We start from the raw sequence: 13,990 nt of genomic DNA on the forward strand, positions 1-13,990 counted from the left end.
GTATTTTTTGTACATTGTATAGTTCGTAATTAATATAACATTTTAAAACTGCACCTTACCTTCTATGATGATCATAGCTTGGTCTACGGTTAACTACACCAGAGCTCTTGCCACTGAGCTATAAAGACTTTTATTCAAGTTTGGAAAAGGACACCAGTTTATTGCCATTCAGTAAACATCAACACTGACAAAACCAGGTAAGAAAGTAATATCTTTGCCTTGGGAATATTGTTACCAGTTACCACATGTTTGAGAGGTACCAGTGTGGAGCACAAACAACTGCTTAACATAAAAGATAAGGATAAAGGCCCAATATATAAATGACAAAGAGGCTGTAGTACACTCCCCACCTTAAAACTAATTTCCTCTGCAAAAAGGATTAAGGATCCAAATGGGAAATAATCCATGATAGTTTTGCATGGCATCTAAGAATCTGTATTGAAATTATGTTGCAGCAATATCCCCTACACAACAGTTTCCTGGGATATACCCATTACCGTTGAAGGTTCCCATTTAGAACTAATTCAACTGATCAGTTATTACTAACATTTTCCTGCCATACACAGTTTTTCTTGTACAATCACATAGATTTGCTTATTGACATAGTTATTACTTTATAATAATTGTGCCTTCAGGGAGGATCGAACTCCCGGCCTCTGGTTTACTAGACCAGCGCTCTAGCCACTGAGCTATGAAGGCTCTTAGATGTATGATTACCACCGCTAAATTTTTGGTTATTATGAGAATATAATTTTGTTATTTCATCAAGTAAAAAGAATCATTTAAGGTTATAAACAACAAACACTTCTGAGGAATTTAAAAAAAACGGCTGTTCAACGAGAAGACGGTCACTGGATTTGTTACATAAAAATCTTGATTGACAAATAATCTAGAGCAAAACAGGTAAAGCGCAACTAACTGGTTAATCACTGCAACTATTATAATGTTTTCCCTTAACCAGGTCTCATCCATGAAACAAGTAGTGACTTTCAAGTATACAAACCACTTCTCGTGATTTACGAGGTTAGACCTACGACTTGCCAGTAATTCAGTAAAGTAATAATTAACCTTTCAGGCAAGATAATTCATCTTTACATAAAAATCTTAAATGATGAATGCAACTAAAAATGAGCCAGCGTATTAAAAAATAAAAGCAAGCATTATTACTGTACCATCAAGCAATGAATCTGGAATCAAACTGCAAAAGTTTGTTAAAACGTAACATCTCTGCTCTGGGAACACTGCTTACTGACTCAACAACTAAATAGCACTTGGGATTAACCAGCTACGCAGAAAGATGGAAAACATGGTTGAGAGGTACCACTTTATAGCACCAAAGCGCCTCATTGGCGTGGTTGGTTTGTCGTTTGCTTCTCACCACGGTGGTCGCGGGTTCGATTCTCGGCCATTCCATTGAGGAGTGAGAGTTGTGTAAAGCCGTTGGTCCCGTTGCTGAATAAACACTGTTCCATGCAACGTTAAAACACCATACAAACTATATAGCACCAAAAACTGAATGAAAAATCTACAAGGATAAATAGCCAAGTTTAAATGCTTAAGAGAAGGAGGCTCCACGCCCTAAAACCCATTTCGTCAGCGAATTTTTTTTCTTCAAGTTTTTATTCAATAAATTATTTACAAAACATTACAAATCCAGAACTGCATACATTTCATCTAGAATACACTGCTTTTACTGTTACAAAAATTCTGTGTGAAATACTTTAACAATTTGTTAGCAAATTATGACAAGATTGGGCCGAAAACCATGAACATTGTTTCAAGAAATCTAAACAGTATTTGTTGTAAATATTTTTCAGCAAAAAAAAAATAAATAAATAAATAAATACAATAAAAAAATAAAAGATAAAATATCAGCAACGTTTTCCTTGGATATATCCAAACTGAAGCTTATAAGTTCCATTTGAAACTCGTCCGTGTAAACAGGTACTATTTCAGTAATCTTCCAGAGATCTTGTTTTCCATCCAATTAATGAATTCTAATGCTCACATCAGACAAATACCTCCTTATTTACTCGCTTTCTAAGCAGTTTACGACCCAGTTACCTTCAGGAGGACAGAAATCGTAGTTTCTTGCACTCTAGAGCAGCTGTCAAGACACTGAGCTATGCAGATCCGGGTCCCAGAGTAGAAAAAAACAAAAAAACTTTTGGTTATGTAAATGAAGTTAGCATTTAAGGTGACAATGCTGTCACTATACATTACAAAATTATCTGTTGTCAGTTAATGTTAAATTAACATTACATGTACATTAATATTTTTCCTTAAGAGGTTTTATCCTTAACACAAGTATTAAAAAGGAGACTTTCGGGAGTTCAAGCGAAGATGACTACCCAAGTAAAATTCTTGTATTTTGATAGCGCACCGACATTTTTCTATTTACTTATGAATTTGATCATTCGTTTTCCTGTTATTTTATAATTTTTGTCTTCTTTCTGTATTTCCCATTACCTTCTGTTACTTCTTTCTAATGAACTATTTTTTGGAAGCTCGAATTTCAAGTCAATGGCCCCAGCGGGGTTGTTCCATATGAGTAGGGTTCATCTTCTCAATAATAATAATAATAATAATAATAATAATAATAATAATAATAATAATAATAATAATAATAATAATAATAATAATAATAATAATAATAATAATTAGCTTTTCTCTATGCATACAGTTCATTTACTTCCTGTAAAATTGCTAACTAAAACCCCGAACTTTTCTAATATTCCCGTAAGAGAACACGACTCTTTCAAAAGAGAAATGGAGTGATCAATCTCCTAAGAAATGTCAAAATGAACACAATATAATTGAAATAGCAGAGTATTTTCTTTTACCTCAACATAACAGAAATAGCAGAGCATCAACACAGAGATTAAACAATCGAACATCGCAAGCACTGACTCATCCTAAGTAAGTTACGTAACTAGTCAGTAAGTGGAATGATGCTCAATGCATCCTTAAATATCTGTATATAGCAAAGACTTTTTTTTTTCCAATTATTAGAATTTTTATTCATAAACTATATAAAATACCATAAAAATTCGATGTAAAGTAAAATGTTGTTGAATACATTATGAAAGAAGTGAAGTATAGCGAAAGAATACCTCTCATCCCGAAAGCGTTGACATGCGTTTAAAGAAATAATTTCATATAAAATCTAGACCATCTATTAATAGATGGTATCCATAACCCTTGTTGGGGGGGGGGGGGGTTGTTGGGAGGCATAAGAACCCCATGCTGGGGGTTATGGGACTGGACATTTGTATACATTTGATTTTAAAAAACAACTAGATCACGAACGAGACCTATGGGACAATTTCAACTATATAATAATCACCTAAATGTCATTACATATAAACGGGAAAATAAGCTTTATTTACGGTTTATGCGGGAATTCCACAACTGGGAACTTAGGCGTCATTAGAGATACATAGACAGACGGTGGATAGAAGAATTAAACAATTTTCTAGCAATTGTTATTCTAATTAAATGCTGCCAGTTGCGGCTGCTGCTAGGTAAAAAAAAAATTCTACATCAGGAATATATATATATATATATATATATATATATATATATATATATATATATATATATATTATGAATCATTCTTTATTTAATTGTCAACTATAAACATCCTAGTTGCTCTTGTGAAGGTAGAATAATTTGGCTTATCCTTCAAAAAAAAAAAAATATATATATATATATATATATATATATATATATATATATATATACTTTTTTTTATTTGGTGTGGCGACGTTCAAGATCCCTGGCCTCAAAATCAATTCTTGAATACAAAAATAAGATAATAATAAAACTCAAGTCCTCCTGGCAGAGGAAGAAAAGAGGAGAACAGAGAATGACCAAATAACCATAATCAAAGACACACTGAAAACAGAACGCAGAAATTACCTTAAAAATAAAAAGGAAAACAAAAGGTTACTACTCAACACGGAAGGAATGCGAGAATATCACTATTCAATAGGATATCTTGAAGAATCAACCGACACACACAAGCCGTGTAATAACAAACATGAAAAGAAATTCCAGTAAACAGAGAAAAACTGTTAGAAATATAATTTTGAAATGTGAAACAGCTACGGTATTATTTGGCTTTGATTTGGCTTCTCACCTGAAAATTTTGCTTAGGAACAGGTTTTATCAGATTGTGATGAAAAGCTTCGGATTTATGATGGACACTAATTATTGAGTGCACAAGAGAAAAGCTGATAAATACAAAGACGTGACAATAAATACTTAAGGAGACGTATGCAAAGAAACTGACCAAGCTATTTCTTGGAAAAGGGAAAAGGTGCATAAAATCTCTGCAAAGATGAGAGATTCACTTGATAAGGAGTTGAATAGTGAAAAAGGACTTGTGGGGGGGAGGGGGGAAGGCGGTTGTGCACAAAACATGCATGTATGTCACTTACCAGTTTACAAGGTTGTAAACGCACAAATGCAGAAATAATTGGGGGAAAAATTGGGTCAAATAAAACCACCTCTTAAGCGTTCCTCTTCCCGTCTGCAGCTGCCTATACCTGCCGTAGCAACCACTGGTTCATGCAGCTATGCAAATGAACACTCGCTCACTCTTTTAGCCATTAATCACCTGTGCAGTCGTGAGTCTTTTCAGGACTTGCAATGAAAGGAATAACCATAAATCTTTCGAGAGATGAACAGCATAGATTCCAAGTGAACACGTTTCACGTAGTAAAGCCGATGAGCGGGTGAGAGGGGCTATAATAACTCCCGTATGGAAAGCCTCAGTGCCGAGTATATCATTTCCTGAATCTTGATTTATAGACAGAAGGCCGAAACGTATAGGCAACGCTTCGTGCACCAACAGGCCCAAAATCAACCAATAACTCCGGAGTAGAAAGTATGAGTCTGTGGTTAAGTTAATTACAGATTCTAAAGTCAATATCACTTCGGTCAGTATAAGGAGTTACATTCAATTCAAGATTAATATTTAGAAAGTTATTTGCTAGTTCACCTGCAGTGGCTTATCATATACGCCACATTCTTTTTCTAATGCCAATGCATCTGACTAATTCCAGAAAACTCTGCACCAGGGAATACTTTATTCCAAATCATCCTTACCACAGATAATACCCATTTCTAACTGAATCTGTAGTAAATTCAGTTCTAAATTACAAATAAGCCAATACCAGAGGTTACTGCTAATTCCAACTAAATCTGTAGGCCTACTAAAGATCAACCCTGATTCCAAATGATTCCAAGACAACTAAAATTTAAATCGCTGATGATATCAGCTCAATGGGAACCCAGTATAAAATGTTGATTTTTATGGAATTTCATCAACCTATACCCTGCAAGCCATTACAGTAGATATTTGTAAACCAGATTAATTACTATTTCGCGACTGGTAGCACGAGCTTAAATCTTGGAAGGGATTTCCGACAGAATATGAACCCGAGTCTGCCTCTAATTCCAAATGAATAAAGACAAGTACTGTTACAAATTCGAAAATAATGCCAAAATCTATCGACCATTGAAACAGAATCTGTATTAAAGGTTAATTTCAATTCTACCTGAATCTGCACTCAACCTATCACCAATTCTACCTGAATCTGCACTCAACCTATCACCAATTCTACCTGAATCTGCTCTCAACCTATCACCAATTCTACCTGAATCTGCACTCAACCTATCACCAATTCTACCTGAATCTGCTCTCAACCTATCACCAATTCTACCTGAATCTGCACTCAACCTATCACCAATTCTACCTGAATCTGCACTCAACCTATCACCAATTCTACCTGACTTTGCACTCAACCTATCACCAATTCTACCTGACTCTGCACTCAACCTATCACCAATTCTACCTGAATCTGCACTCAACCTATCACCAATTCTACCTGACTCTGCACTCAACCTATCACCAATTCTACCTGACTCTGCACTCAACCTATCACCAATTCTACCTGACTCTGCACTCAACCTATCACCAATTCTACCTGACTCTGCACTCAACCTATCACCAATTCAGAACTTAATCTGGGCCACATTTGTTATCGAAGTGCATCCAGACGACAACATAATGAAAATTTCAAGTAAATCTAATGTAATGTAATGAAACCCTGAGATTTGATAAGGCTGGCTATAGGGTTTTGAATTGTACTTCTGTATTTTTTTAGCTTAATTCTTTTAAATATGCATACATACATACATATGTGTGTGTATGTACTATATATATATATATATATATATATATATATAGATATTAAAATATACATATATATTATATATATTATTATTACATAAATAATAGTATATAATTATATATATTAATAATATATCTATATATATATATATATATATATATATATATATATATATATAATATATATATTATATATATATATATACACATATATATCCATACACATATATGCATATCTAAAAGAATAAAACTATAAAAACACAGAAGTGCGTAGCCCACCCCCTATCAAATCTCACAGTTTCCAAGAGCAGTATTCTCTGTATATTACATTTCCAACTGTGCAAGTTGCAAGTAAGCAATGAGATTCAGTGAACGGTTATTGCCAGCTAGTGGGTTGGCCCAATCTGATGAGGATAACTTCTGCATCTGCAGGATATATAGGTCGAACACTACTGAAGGTAGTAGAGTAGGGCATAGCAATAAAACGCGCAACTCGTCTGAAGCACACATTCCATGTGTTTTTTAACTAGCGATATATATATATATATATATATATATATATATATATATATATATATATATATATATATATATATATGGATATAATAGTCACTTTTTAGCAGATACAAATGTAATAGTAATAGCCACAATACCATCCTAAATTCTCAGTTCCTTCACCATTTTTTATTTTTTTTACGCTTGTCATTAGAAAGACTGAGATCCGTATGAAGAACTAAGTGATGAAATTATGACGCCCGTGGTAGGATTCGAACTCGCACCTGGAATATCGACGACAAGGATTCCCCATTTAAACTATGAAACGTATAGCATAATAAGTAGGCGGTGTTAATTCTGTTTACCTTAATATAAATAACTGCATTCACGATTGATTGACGTTGAATTACAATTTAATTCTCGTTCCATTTAATTATCCTTTTCTTTTGGTTCTTTTAAATTTCTTTTCTACTGTTTTGATTTTCTTTTTAATTTAATCTTTTATAATCTATTAGTTTTGAGGCCAAGCTATAAATGCTTTTCATTCCACTTTCATGGTATGGTTGATTCTATGAAAGATGTAAATTCAGCTAAGTCTATATTAGGTCTGTGTGTGTGGCCGAATCCAGGTGTTCAGATACACTTGATGATTTCTGTCTCGCAGAGAGAGAGAGAGAGAGAGAGAGAGAGAGAGAGAGAGAGAGAGAGAGCTGACGTATTTGTTTGTTCCAGGCAGCTGATATGACGTTGTGCAGATATTTCGGAGGGAATAAATTCCCTGAAGATTCGATTAGATTTACTGCAATTGCAGCTGTCTTGTATTGCCATAATTTGTTGTAATTCATTAAAATTTGAACTTGGCCTTAAGCAGATTAGATCACTGGAAGGCAGCCTTTGCACAAATTGACTAGATATCAAAGATCCGATCTTTTAGACCCATCCGCTACCATTTTCACCTCCATACCAAACCCCGCCCCCATCCCCCACCCCAGCTAAAGTAACCCGAAAAGTAACAGTGATTATATTGAAGTCAGCCAGTTTAATATTTACTACCAGGGAACACAGCGTTGTCGACGTATTCTTCAGAGTAAAGATTTTACTAAATGACAAAGGACAGACAGATCCAAAGGATGAGGTACTAGAACATAATAAATACATCATGAACACGACAGGCACAAAGATCATATTACTGATGGCAAAGCAACTCTTCAATCCAAGTAAACATACCCTTGAAAAGTGATACAGACGTTTGTAAACATATATATTCAATTACAAAAACTTAACATTTAAATATTACGAAGGTATATTTCAAAGAGATGTTTGTATGAACTAATCACTTATTACCACATTTGAAGGATACATTTGCATTTTAATATCACAAATAAGCTGCATTTTATGAATAAAAGGATTCAATGGAAACTTAAAACTATGTAAAGAGAAGATAGGAGTTTAACAACGAAAATATGTAACTAAATCGACAGGAAGACTTGCAATACAAATAAAAGGTACAAACACAAGCCAGTTTCAATCTTGCCCACTCGCCTTCATTTTACCAAAACAAGATTTGCGTTTTAAACCAAGGCCGCCTTCACATATGCACCACACTCATTGCTCTCTCTCTCTCTCTCTCTCTCTCTCTCTCTCTCTCTCTCTCTCCACCAATGGTGGCAAACCGTATGGCTAAGAAAAAAAATGCACAAACAAACATTTTCCTCATTGTTTTCTTTCTCGCCCGCATACGCTGCAACTTTTGTCGTCAAAACAGAGACCATATTTCAAAGCTTAGCCCGCGACTCAGACACGCTTCCCTTTTATCTTGAAGCTTTAATCATAGGTGTGACAAGAGTATGCATTCAACATTTCTGGGAAAAAAAAACTTTACCATGTCAGGTTATGAATCAATTTGTGAGACTTACGTTTCAGAGCTTCACTCCTCTGTCTTCCAGCAAAAAAAAAATAAATAAATAAATAAATACATAAAATAAAAAATGGAAAATAAAAAAAACTGATATTTCCTCATGCGTAATACTGAAATAAAACTTTCAGAAAAATAATCTCAATAGAGTTATGCATATTTGAATAAGAATAAATAAAATTAAAATGGCTGAACAATGAAACATGAAAGTTTTATTTGATTCCTAGTTTTGCTTAGAAACATATTTAGTTATTATTACTATTTGTGCACACTTAATGCATTCAAAATATGGTTTACTGTGAATTCTATTTCAATCTTACACATAATGCATTCTTTTAATATATAAATTTTTGGGGTTTAGCTCTGGAGATGATAATAAACATTCCTGAAAAAGACAAGATACAAATTAACTTGCATCCGAATATACTGAAATCTTTCCCCCCCTCCCTCCCCAAATTCCCCCCAAATTTTAAATCTCAACAGTAAGCAGCAAAGGCAAGGGAGAGGTCACAATACTATTCTACAATGTTCTAGAGAAGGATATATATATAATATATATATATATAGATATATATATATTATATATATAATATATATATACATATATATATAATATATATACTATATATATAATATATACATATACATATAATATATATAATATATATATATATATATATATATATATATATATATATATATATATATATATATAGTTTTATAATTTATATATTAGATATATTATATTGAGAGCGAGAGAGAGAGAGAGAGAGAGAGAGAGAGAGAGAGAGAGAATTATCTTCCAACTTTAAAACTAAAACCTCCGCCAAGGCCGAATAATCCACTCCCACCCAAGAGAGTCCCTCCACCCCAAAAGGTCACTGCGCCCCAAAAAGCTTTTTCCACCCAAAGAAAGGTCATTCTAGGTACCCAGCAGACATATGCCAACAATGAACTCTCTGCATCCCGTGCATTTTCAAATTTATGGCCAAGGTTAAATTCTCAACTTACCACTAAATATGTCCGTGGCCTAGAGACCTCCATCTGCCCATTGGTGGTATTATTGGACTATGCAGGTATGAAGTACTGTGTCTAGCTCAAACATTATAGACAAAGTTAATTTATGACTTTATTTGGAATTTCCAGGGAAGAAGTAAACCTTTACCTAACTCTACACATCAGTTTTATTAGTAAGGTATTTCTGCCACTCATGAGATCTTTTTCGTATAGATGAAAAGTTATAGGAGGAATTAGATTTTAACCTTTGTCCCTCTTGAAAGGTCAACAAGGCGTGAACAAACCTCCAGCTTACTCGGGGGGCGCGCTAAAAGTTTCGGTCAAGTAGCCCGTTGTTCCACCAATGAAAAAAATAAATAAGCCATATTTTATTAGAAATAATTGTTCTGTACTGTGTACCATGCATATTATTTATTTTTTTACATTTCTATTCTAATAAATAAATCATAAATAACCTATCCTAAAATTCCTGTATCCTTAACTCAACGTGAAACTTCTTTTTCAGACATTTTTAGGTTTTTCCAAAGGACTTTCATACCACCCGAACTAGAACAACAACAACAACAACAACAACAAAAAGAAAAACAACAAAGAAGTTTGCAGCTTATTCCCCGAGGAAATAAAAATAACATAATTCTATCCAAATCTTAATCATTTATTGCCAGCTAAGAGGTCCACCCTTGATAAAACTGGTAAAGTTCCTTAAAAATGCGCCTTTTCTGGAAGATCCTGTTCATGAATTGACACAAAAATTAAAACTAAACAATGTATGTCACCTCACAATCCGTCAGATGAATCTGCGGCCTCTCCAGACAATTCATATCTTCAAGAACTTAATCAGACATTCAGGATTTACTTTGTCTCCATCTGAACTACAACAAGAGAGAGACACAAGGGAACAAACGTTGCTCGACGAAAACTTGCATTTCTCCTTAGCACTGACTGCTTGCCTGCGCGCCTCGTACCCACATGATTAAACATATCAGCTAATCAAGCACACAAATGAGTGGCAGGATCCGAAGATATTCAGGTTGAGTTGAAACATTATCTGTATCGATCTGACATTCTGTCTACAGGCAAATGTGCTACTTGTTGTTCACAGGTACAGTGATCAAAACAAGTTTCGAGGTCGTTTGAAATCTGAGTAAAAATGAAGGCAATTGCTGATGACTTGACCCCTTAGCAGAGGTCCAGGTAAACTGGACGATTTTTGGAGAGTAATGATTCTTACGGGGAAAAACGTTAAAATTTCTCAACAATCATTCAGTACCATAAAAAAAAAAAAAAAAAAAAAAAAAAAAAAAAAAAAAAAATTGTTAAGCATGTACCGATAATAATACTAAGGAAATTACCCAGAGGTGAAAAAATAAAATGAGTGGCTTCTTTTGAAATTGCCTCTTTGCTTCAGAAAGTACAGCTAACTATTACAGTTCTATTTTTCTGAAGGATACTAAAAGGCACAAGATGAGAGAATATTTTAGTTCTAATATTAACTTTTATAAAAACAATCGATTACAGGCTTAGTAGTGGCAATCTTACCCACAATGTTAAGAAAACGAGAAGTTAATAGGGTATTGGGTTTATTACAAATACGCACACACGCACGCACTGTGTATGTGTGTGTGTGCGTGTGAAATGGCAAATTATGAAGAACCCCAAGCCTCTCAACTTCTCCTGAGACTATTAATCATATCATGACTCGAATTTTAGACAAAAAGTAAATAACAAATCCCTCAAGATCAAGACAAGAAGGATTAAATCTAGAATTGTTCTTTTATCCACAGAACAGAAAACTTTTGTAAATTCAAATAATGCCAAGCGCCTTAGTAAAGAAAAAGATGGAAGTTAAGGCAAACCAGGTTCTTCTCTAAGCAATGGACACTTAAGGCAGAGTAGGTGGATACAAAGAAGCTTCACAGTGAAAATAATGGTCAGTAGCCGGCAGAGATTTACTCACCATATAGTTCCTTTGAAATATCAACAATACCTTCCTTTACATATCATTCTGTTAGGTAATAGGGTCCAATAGAATTTTAAAACTAGACCTAATCTCTATTGAACTCAACTGGCAAAAACAAGATAAATAACCTGTCACGTTTCAGAAAGGAAAAAAACAAGAAGTTAAACTAACTTTTAGGCGATGAATAACATTCCTTTCCAACTGAAGACCAAAGAAATCTTGACAGCATGCAAGATGATAGTTGGAAAGTTCAGAGCCGTACCTGGAGTTACAGATGCAGTCTGGCGATACTCAAAGACCATAATTAAGATGTGTATAGTCTAGTCACTCATATAAGTTCATGGATGTCTCCGGGCATAAAGCAGAATTCCATCCAGCCCCTTTCTGGACAACGGGTCTGTATACAGTAGAGTTAGGTAGTTGAACATTTGGCCAGTTTCCCACTCCCAGACACCTGTCATCCAGAAAGGGATGATATGGAAATCTCTCTCAAACACCCAGACATCCATGAACTTATATGAGTGACTGTACCATCTCCAACAGTTAACCAATGGACGAAGACGACGTGACAACTCACTACTGTAACTGATACTAGAAAATTTTGATTTTGTATACAGAAAACCTTTGCTAAAATCAACAATAGATAAAATGAATAATGAAATAATAATCACTATCTAATTCATAAATTGTGATTTATAAATTACAAATATGCGGTCGTGTAACTGCACAAATTTTCAAAGTATGCAATGCCAGAAAGTGACTAAGTGATGGGCTGTGAATTGCAGGCAGGTGATGTGTGTCAAGAAGAATAGAAGGAATATAAATAATTGGATTGAGAATGCCACTGATGTAAACAAGAAAAACTGCATCAGAAAGAACAGACCTACATAGGACACTACAACAAATGGTGAATTTAGATGGGCTCAGTGATAGAGTTAATAGCTATTCTACATAAAAGCGAAGCCATAAATAATCGCACGTAACCTGCAAAATTAAAATGTGACCAGAAGGCATTAGCAATAAAGAAAACAGGTCTTCGGTGACCTTCTTCGAAGCCAAAACAATTCCTCCCGATTCTCCTGTTCTGTTTGATGAAAATAAAACTCAGCATTCATTTCATACTGTGTGTTCACGTTACTCTAAGTTTGTTCCTGAAGGGTCGCATATTTCAAATTCCAATATCATCTGGATAACATCGTTAGCTCCGAGTTAAGGAAGAACGCCTCTCAGGAGGCCTTAACAGCCGTCAGTTCCTTACTCCACACACATATCCTCTAAGAGCCTAAAGCAGTGGTTCTAATTGAGAGAGGAATTCCCTACTATGTGGTGATTTCAGAGTTTCAAGGGGGGAATTGTGACCACATATTGGCAGGCTCAAACTGGCTCTAGGACCACACAAAACGCAATATAGGTCCGCACTACTGAGAGGTCACGCTGGTCTTCTCTCCACAAGCCTGTGTTAGTATTCTGTTGCATATTATTTGGAATGCAACTTTGGAGGCAGACAATTTTGAAAAGGGAGGATGAATGACATTTTCACATAAGGTGAAAGTGTGCAGGGGCCAAAAAAAGGTTGAGCACCATTTAGAGCACATTAACCTTCGAGCTGATTGGTTCGGCACGCTTCTTTTTTTCTACTCCCAAGCTTTGAAACTCTCTTGTTGCTTGCGTTTTCCTTTATAAACAATCAATTTTCAAGAGGCGCTCTACCACTTCATTCCCACGTTTCCTTTGGGCCTGAGTTAAAAGGCATAATTATTTCTCCTACTTCACTGTTCTCCACCCAAATTAATTGGAAAATTAATGAAAAATGTGTAACATACAAACGTTTTCCTTTAACTTCCTCTCGTCTCTGAAAAAAATGACGCTATTTTCCATGATCATTAACAGATACAGGAATATTTAAATAACATCATGTAAATCACCAATAATAAAGCCTTCTCAGATCAGCCGTTAGAGCAGTGATCTAGGTAACCAGAGGTCCTACGTTCCATCCTTCCTGAGGACAAAATTTATCAAGCACCTTCCAGTTGCACAGGAGTAAATAAGTTTGATGATTGCTGTCTTAAAGAGAATGTAAAAATCATATAAAGTTGACAGTTGATGCCTTAAAGACAATATTACAACCAGCTGCACATGACAAAAATCCATCAGATTCATGAATGACTCGAGTGTTGGAAAAAATTAAAATTGAATTAAAGATTTAAACCAGCTTTTTGGTTTATATTTTCTTAACTTAGCCATATCAATATCAATTTGTATGTTTTATAATACCGCTAACCTCCGGTTGTAGCTCATTTACTGGTCCAACCCATAACAAATCTTTATTCAATTAAAATACTATCCTCAACAAGTCTTTATTTGATTAAGATACTATCTTTTAATTTTTCAATGTGTTTTCGTA

At 34.6% G+C, this 13,990-nt stretch overlaps 1 non-coding gene across 1 annotated transcript; it reads right to left on the reverse strand.

Annotated features, from left to right (window-relative positions):
• Positions 1-626: 626 nt before the first annotated feature.
• Trnat-agu (transfer RNA threonine (anticodon AGU)) lies at positions 627-699 on the reverse strand. The gene has a single exon. It is a non-coding gene; the product is annotated as a tRNA-Thr (tRNA).
• Positions 700-13,990: the final 13,291 nt, after the last annotated feature.

The sequence above is a fragment of the Macrobrachium nipponense genome, chromosome 42 (assembly GCF_015104395.2).
Source record: "Macrobrachium nipponense isolate FS-2020 chromosome 42, ASM1510439v2, whole genome shotgun sequence".
NCBI lineage: Eukaryota > Metazoa > Arthropoda > Malacostraca > Decapoda > Palaemonidae > Macrobrachium > Macrobrachium nipponense.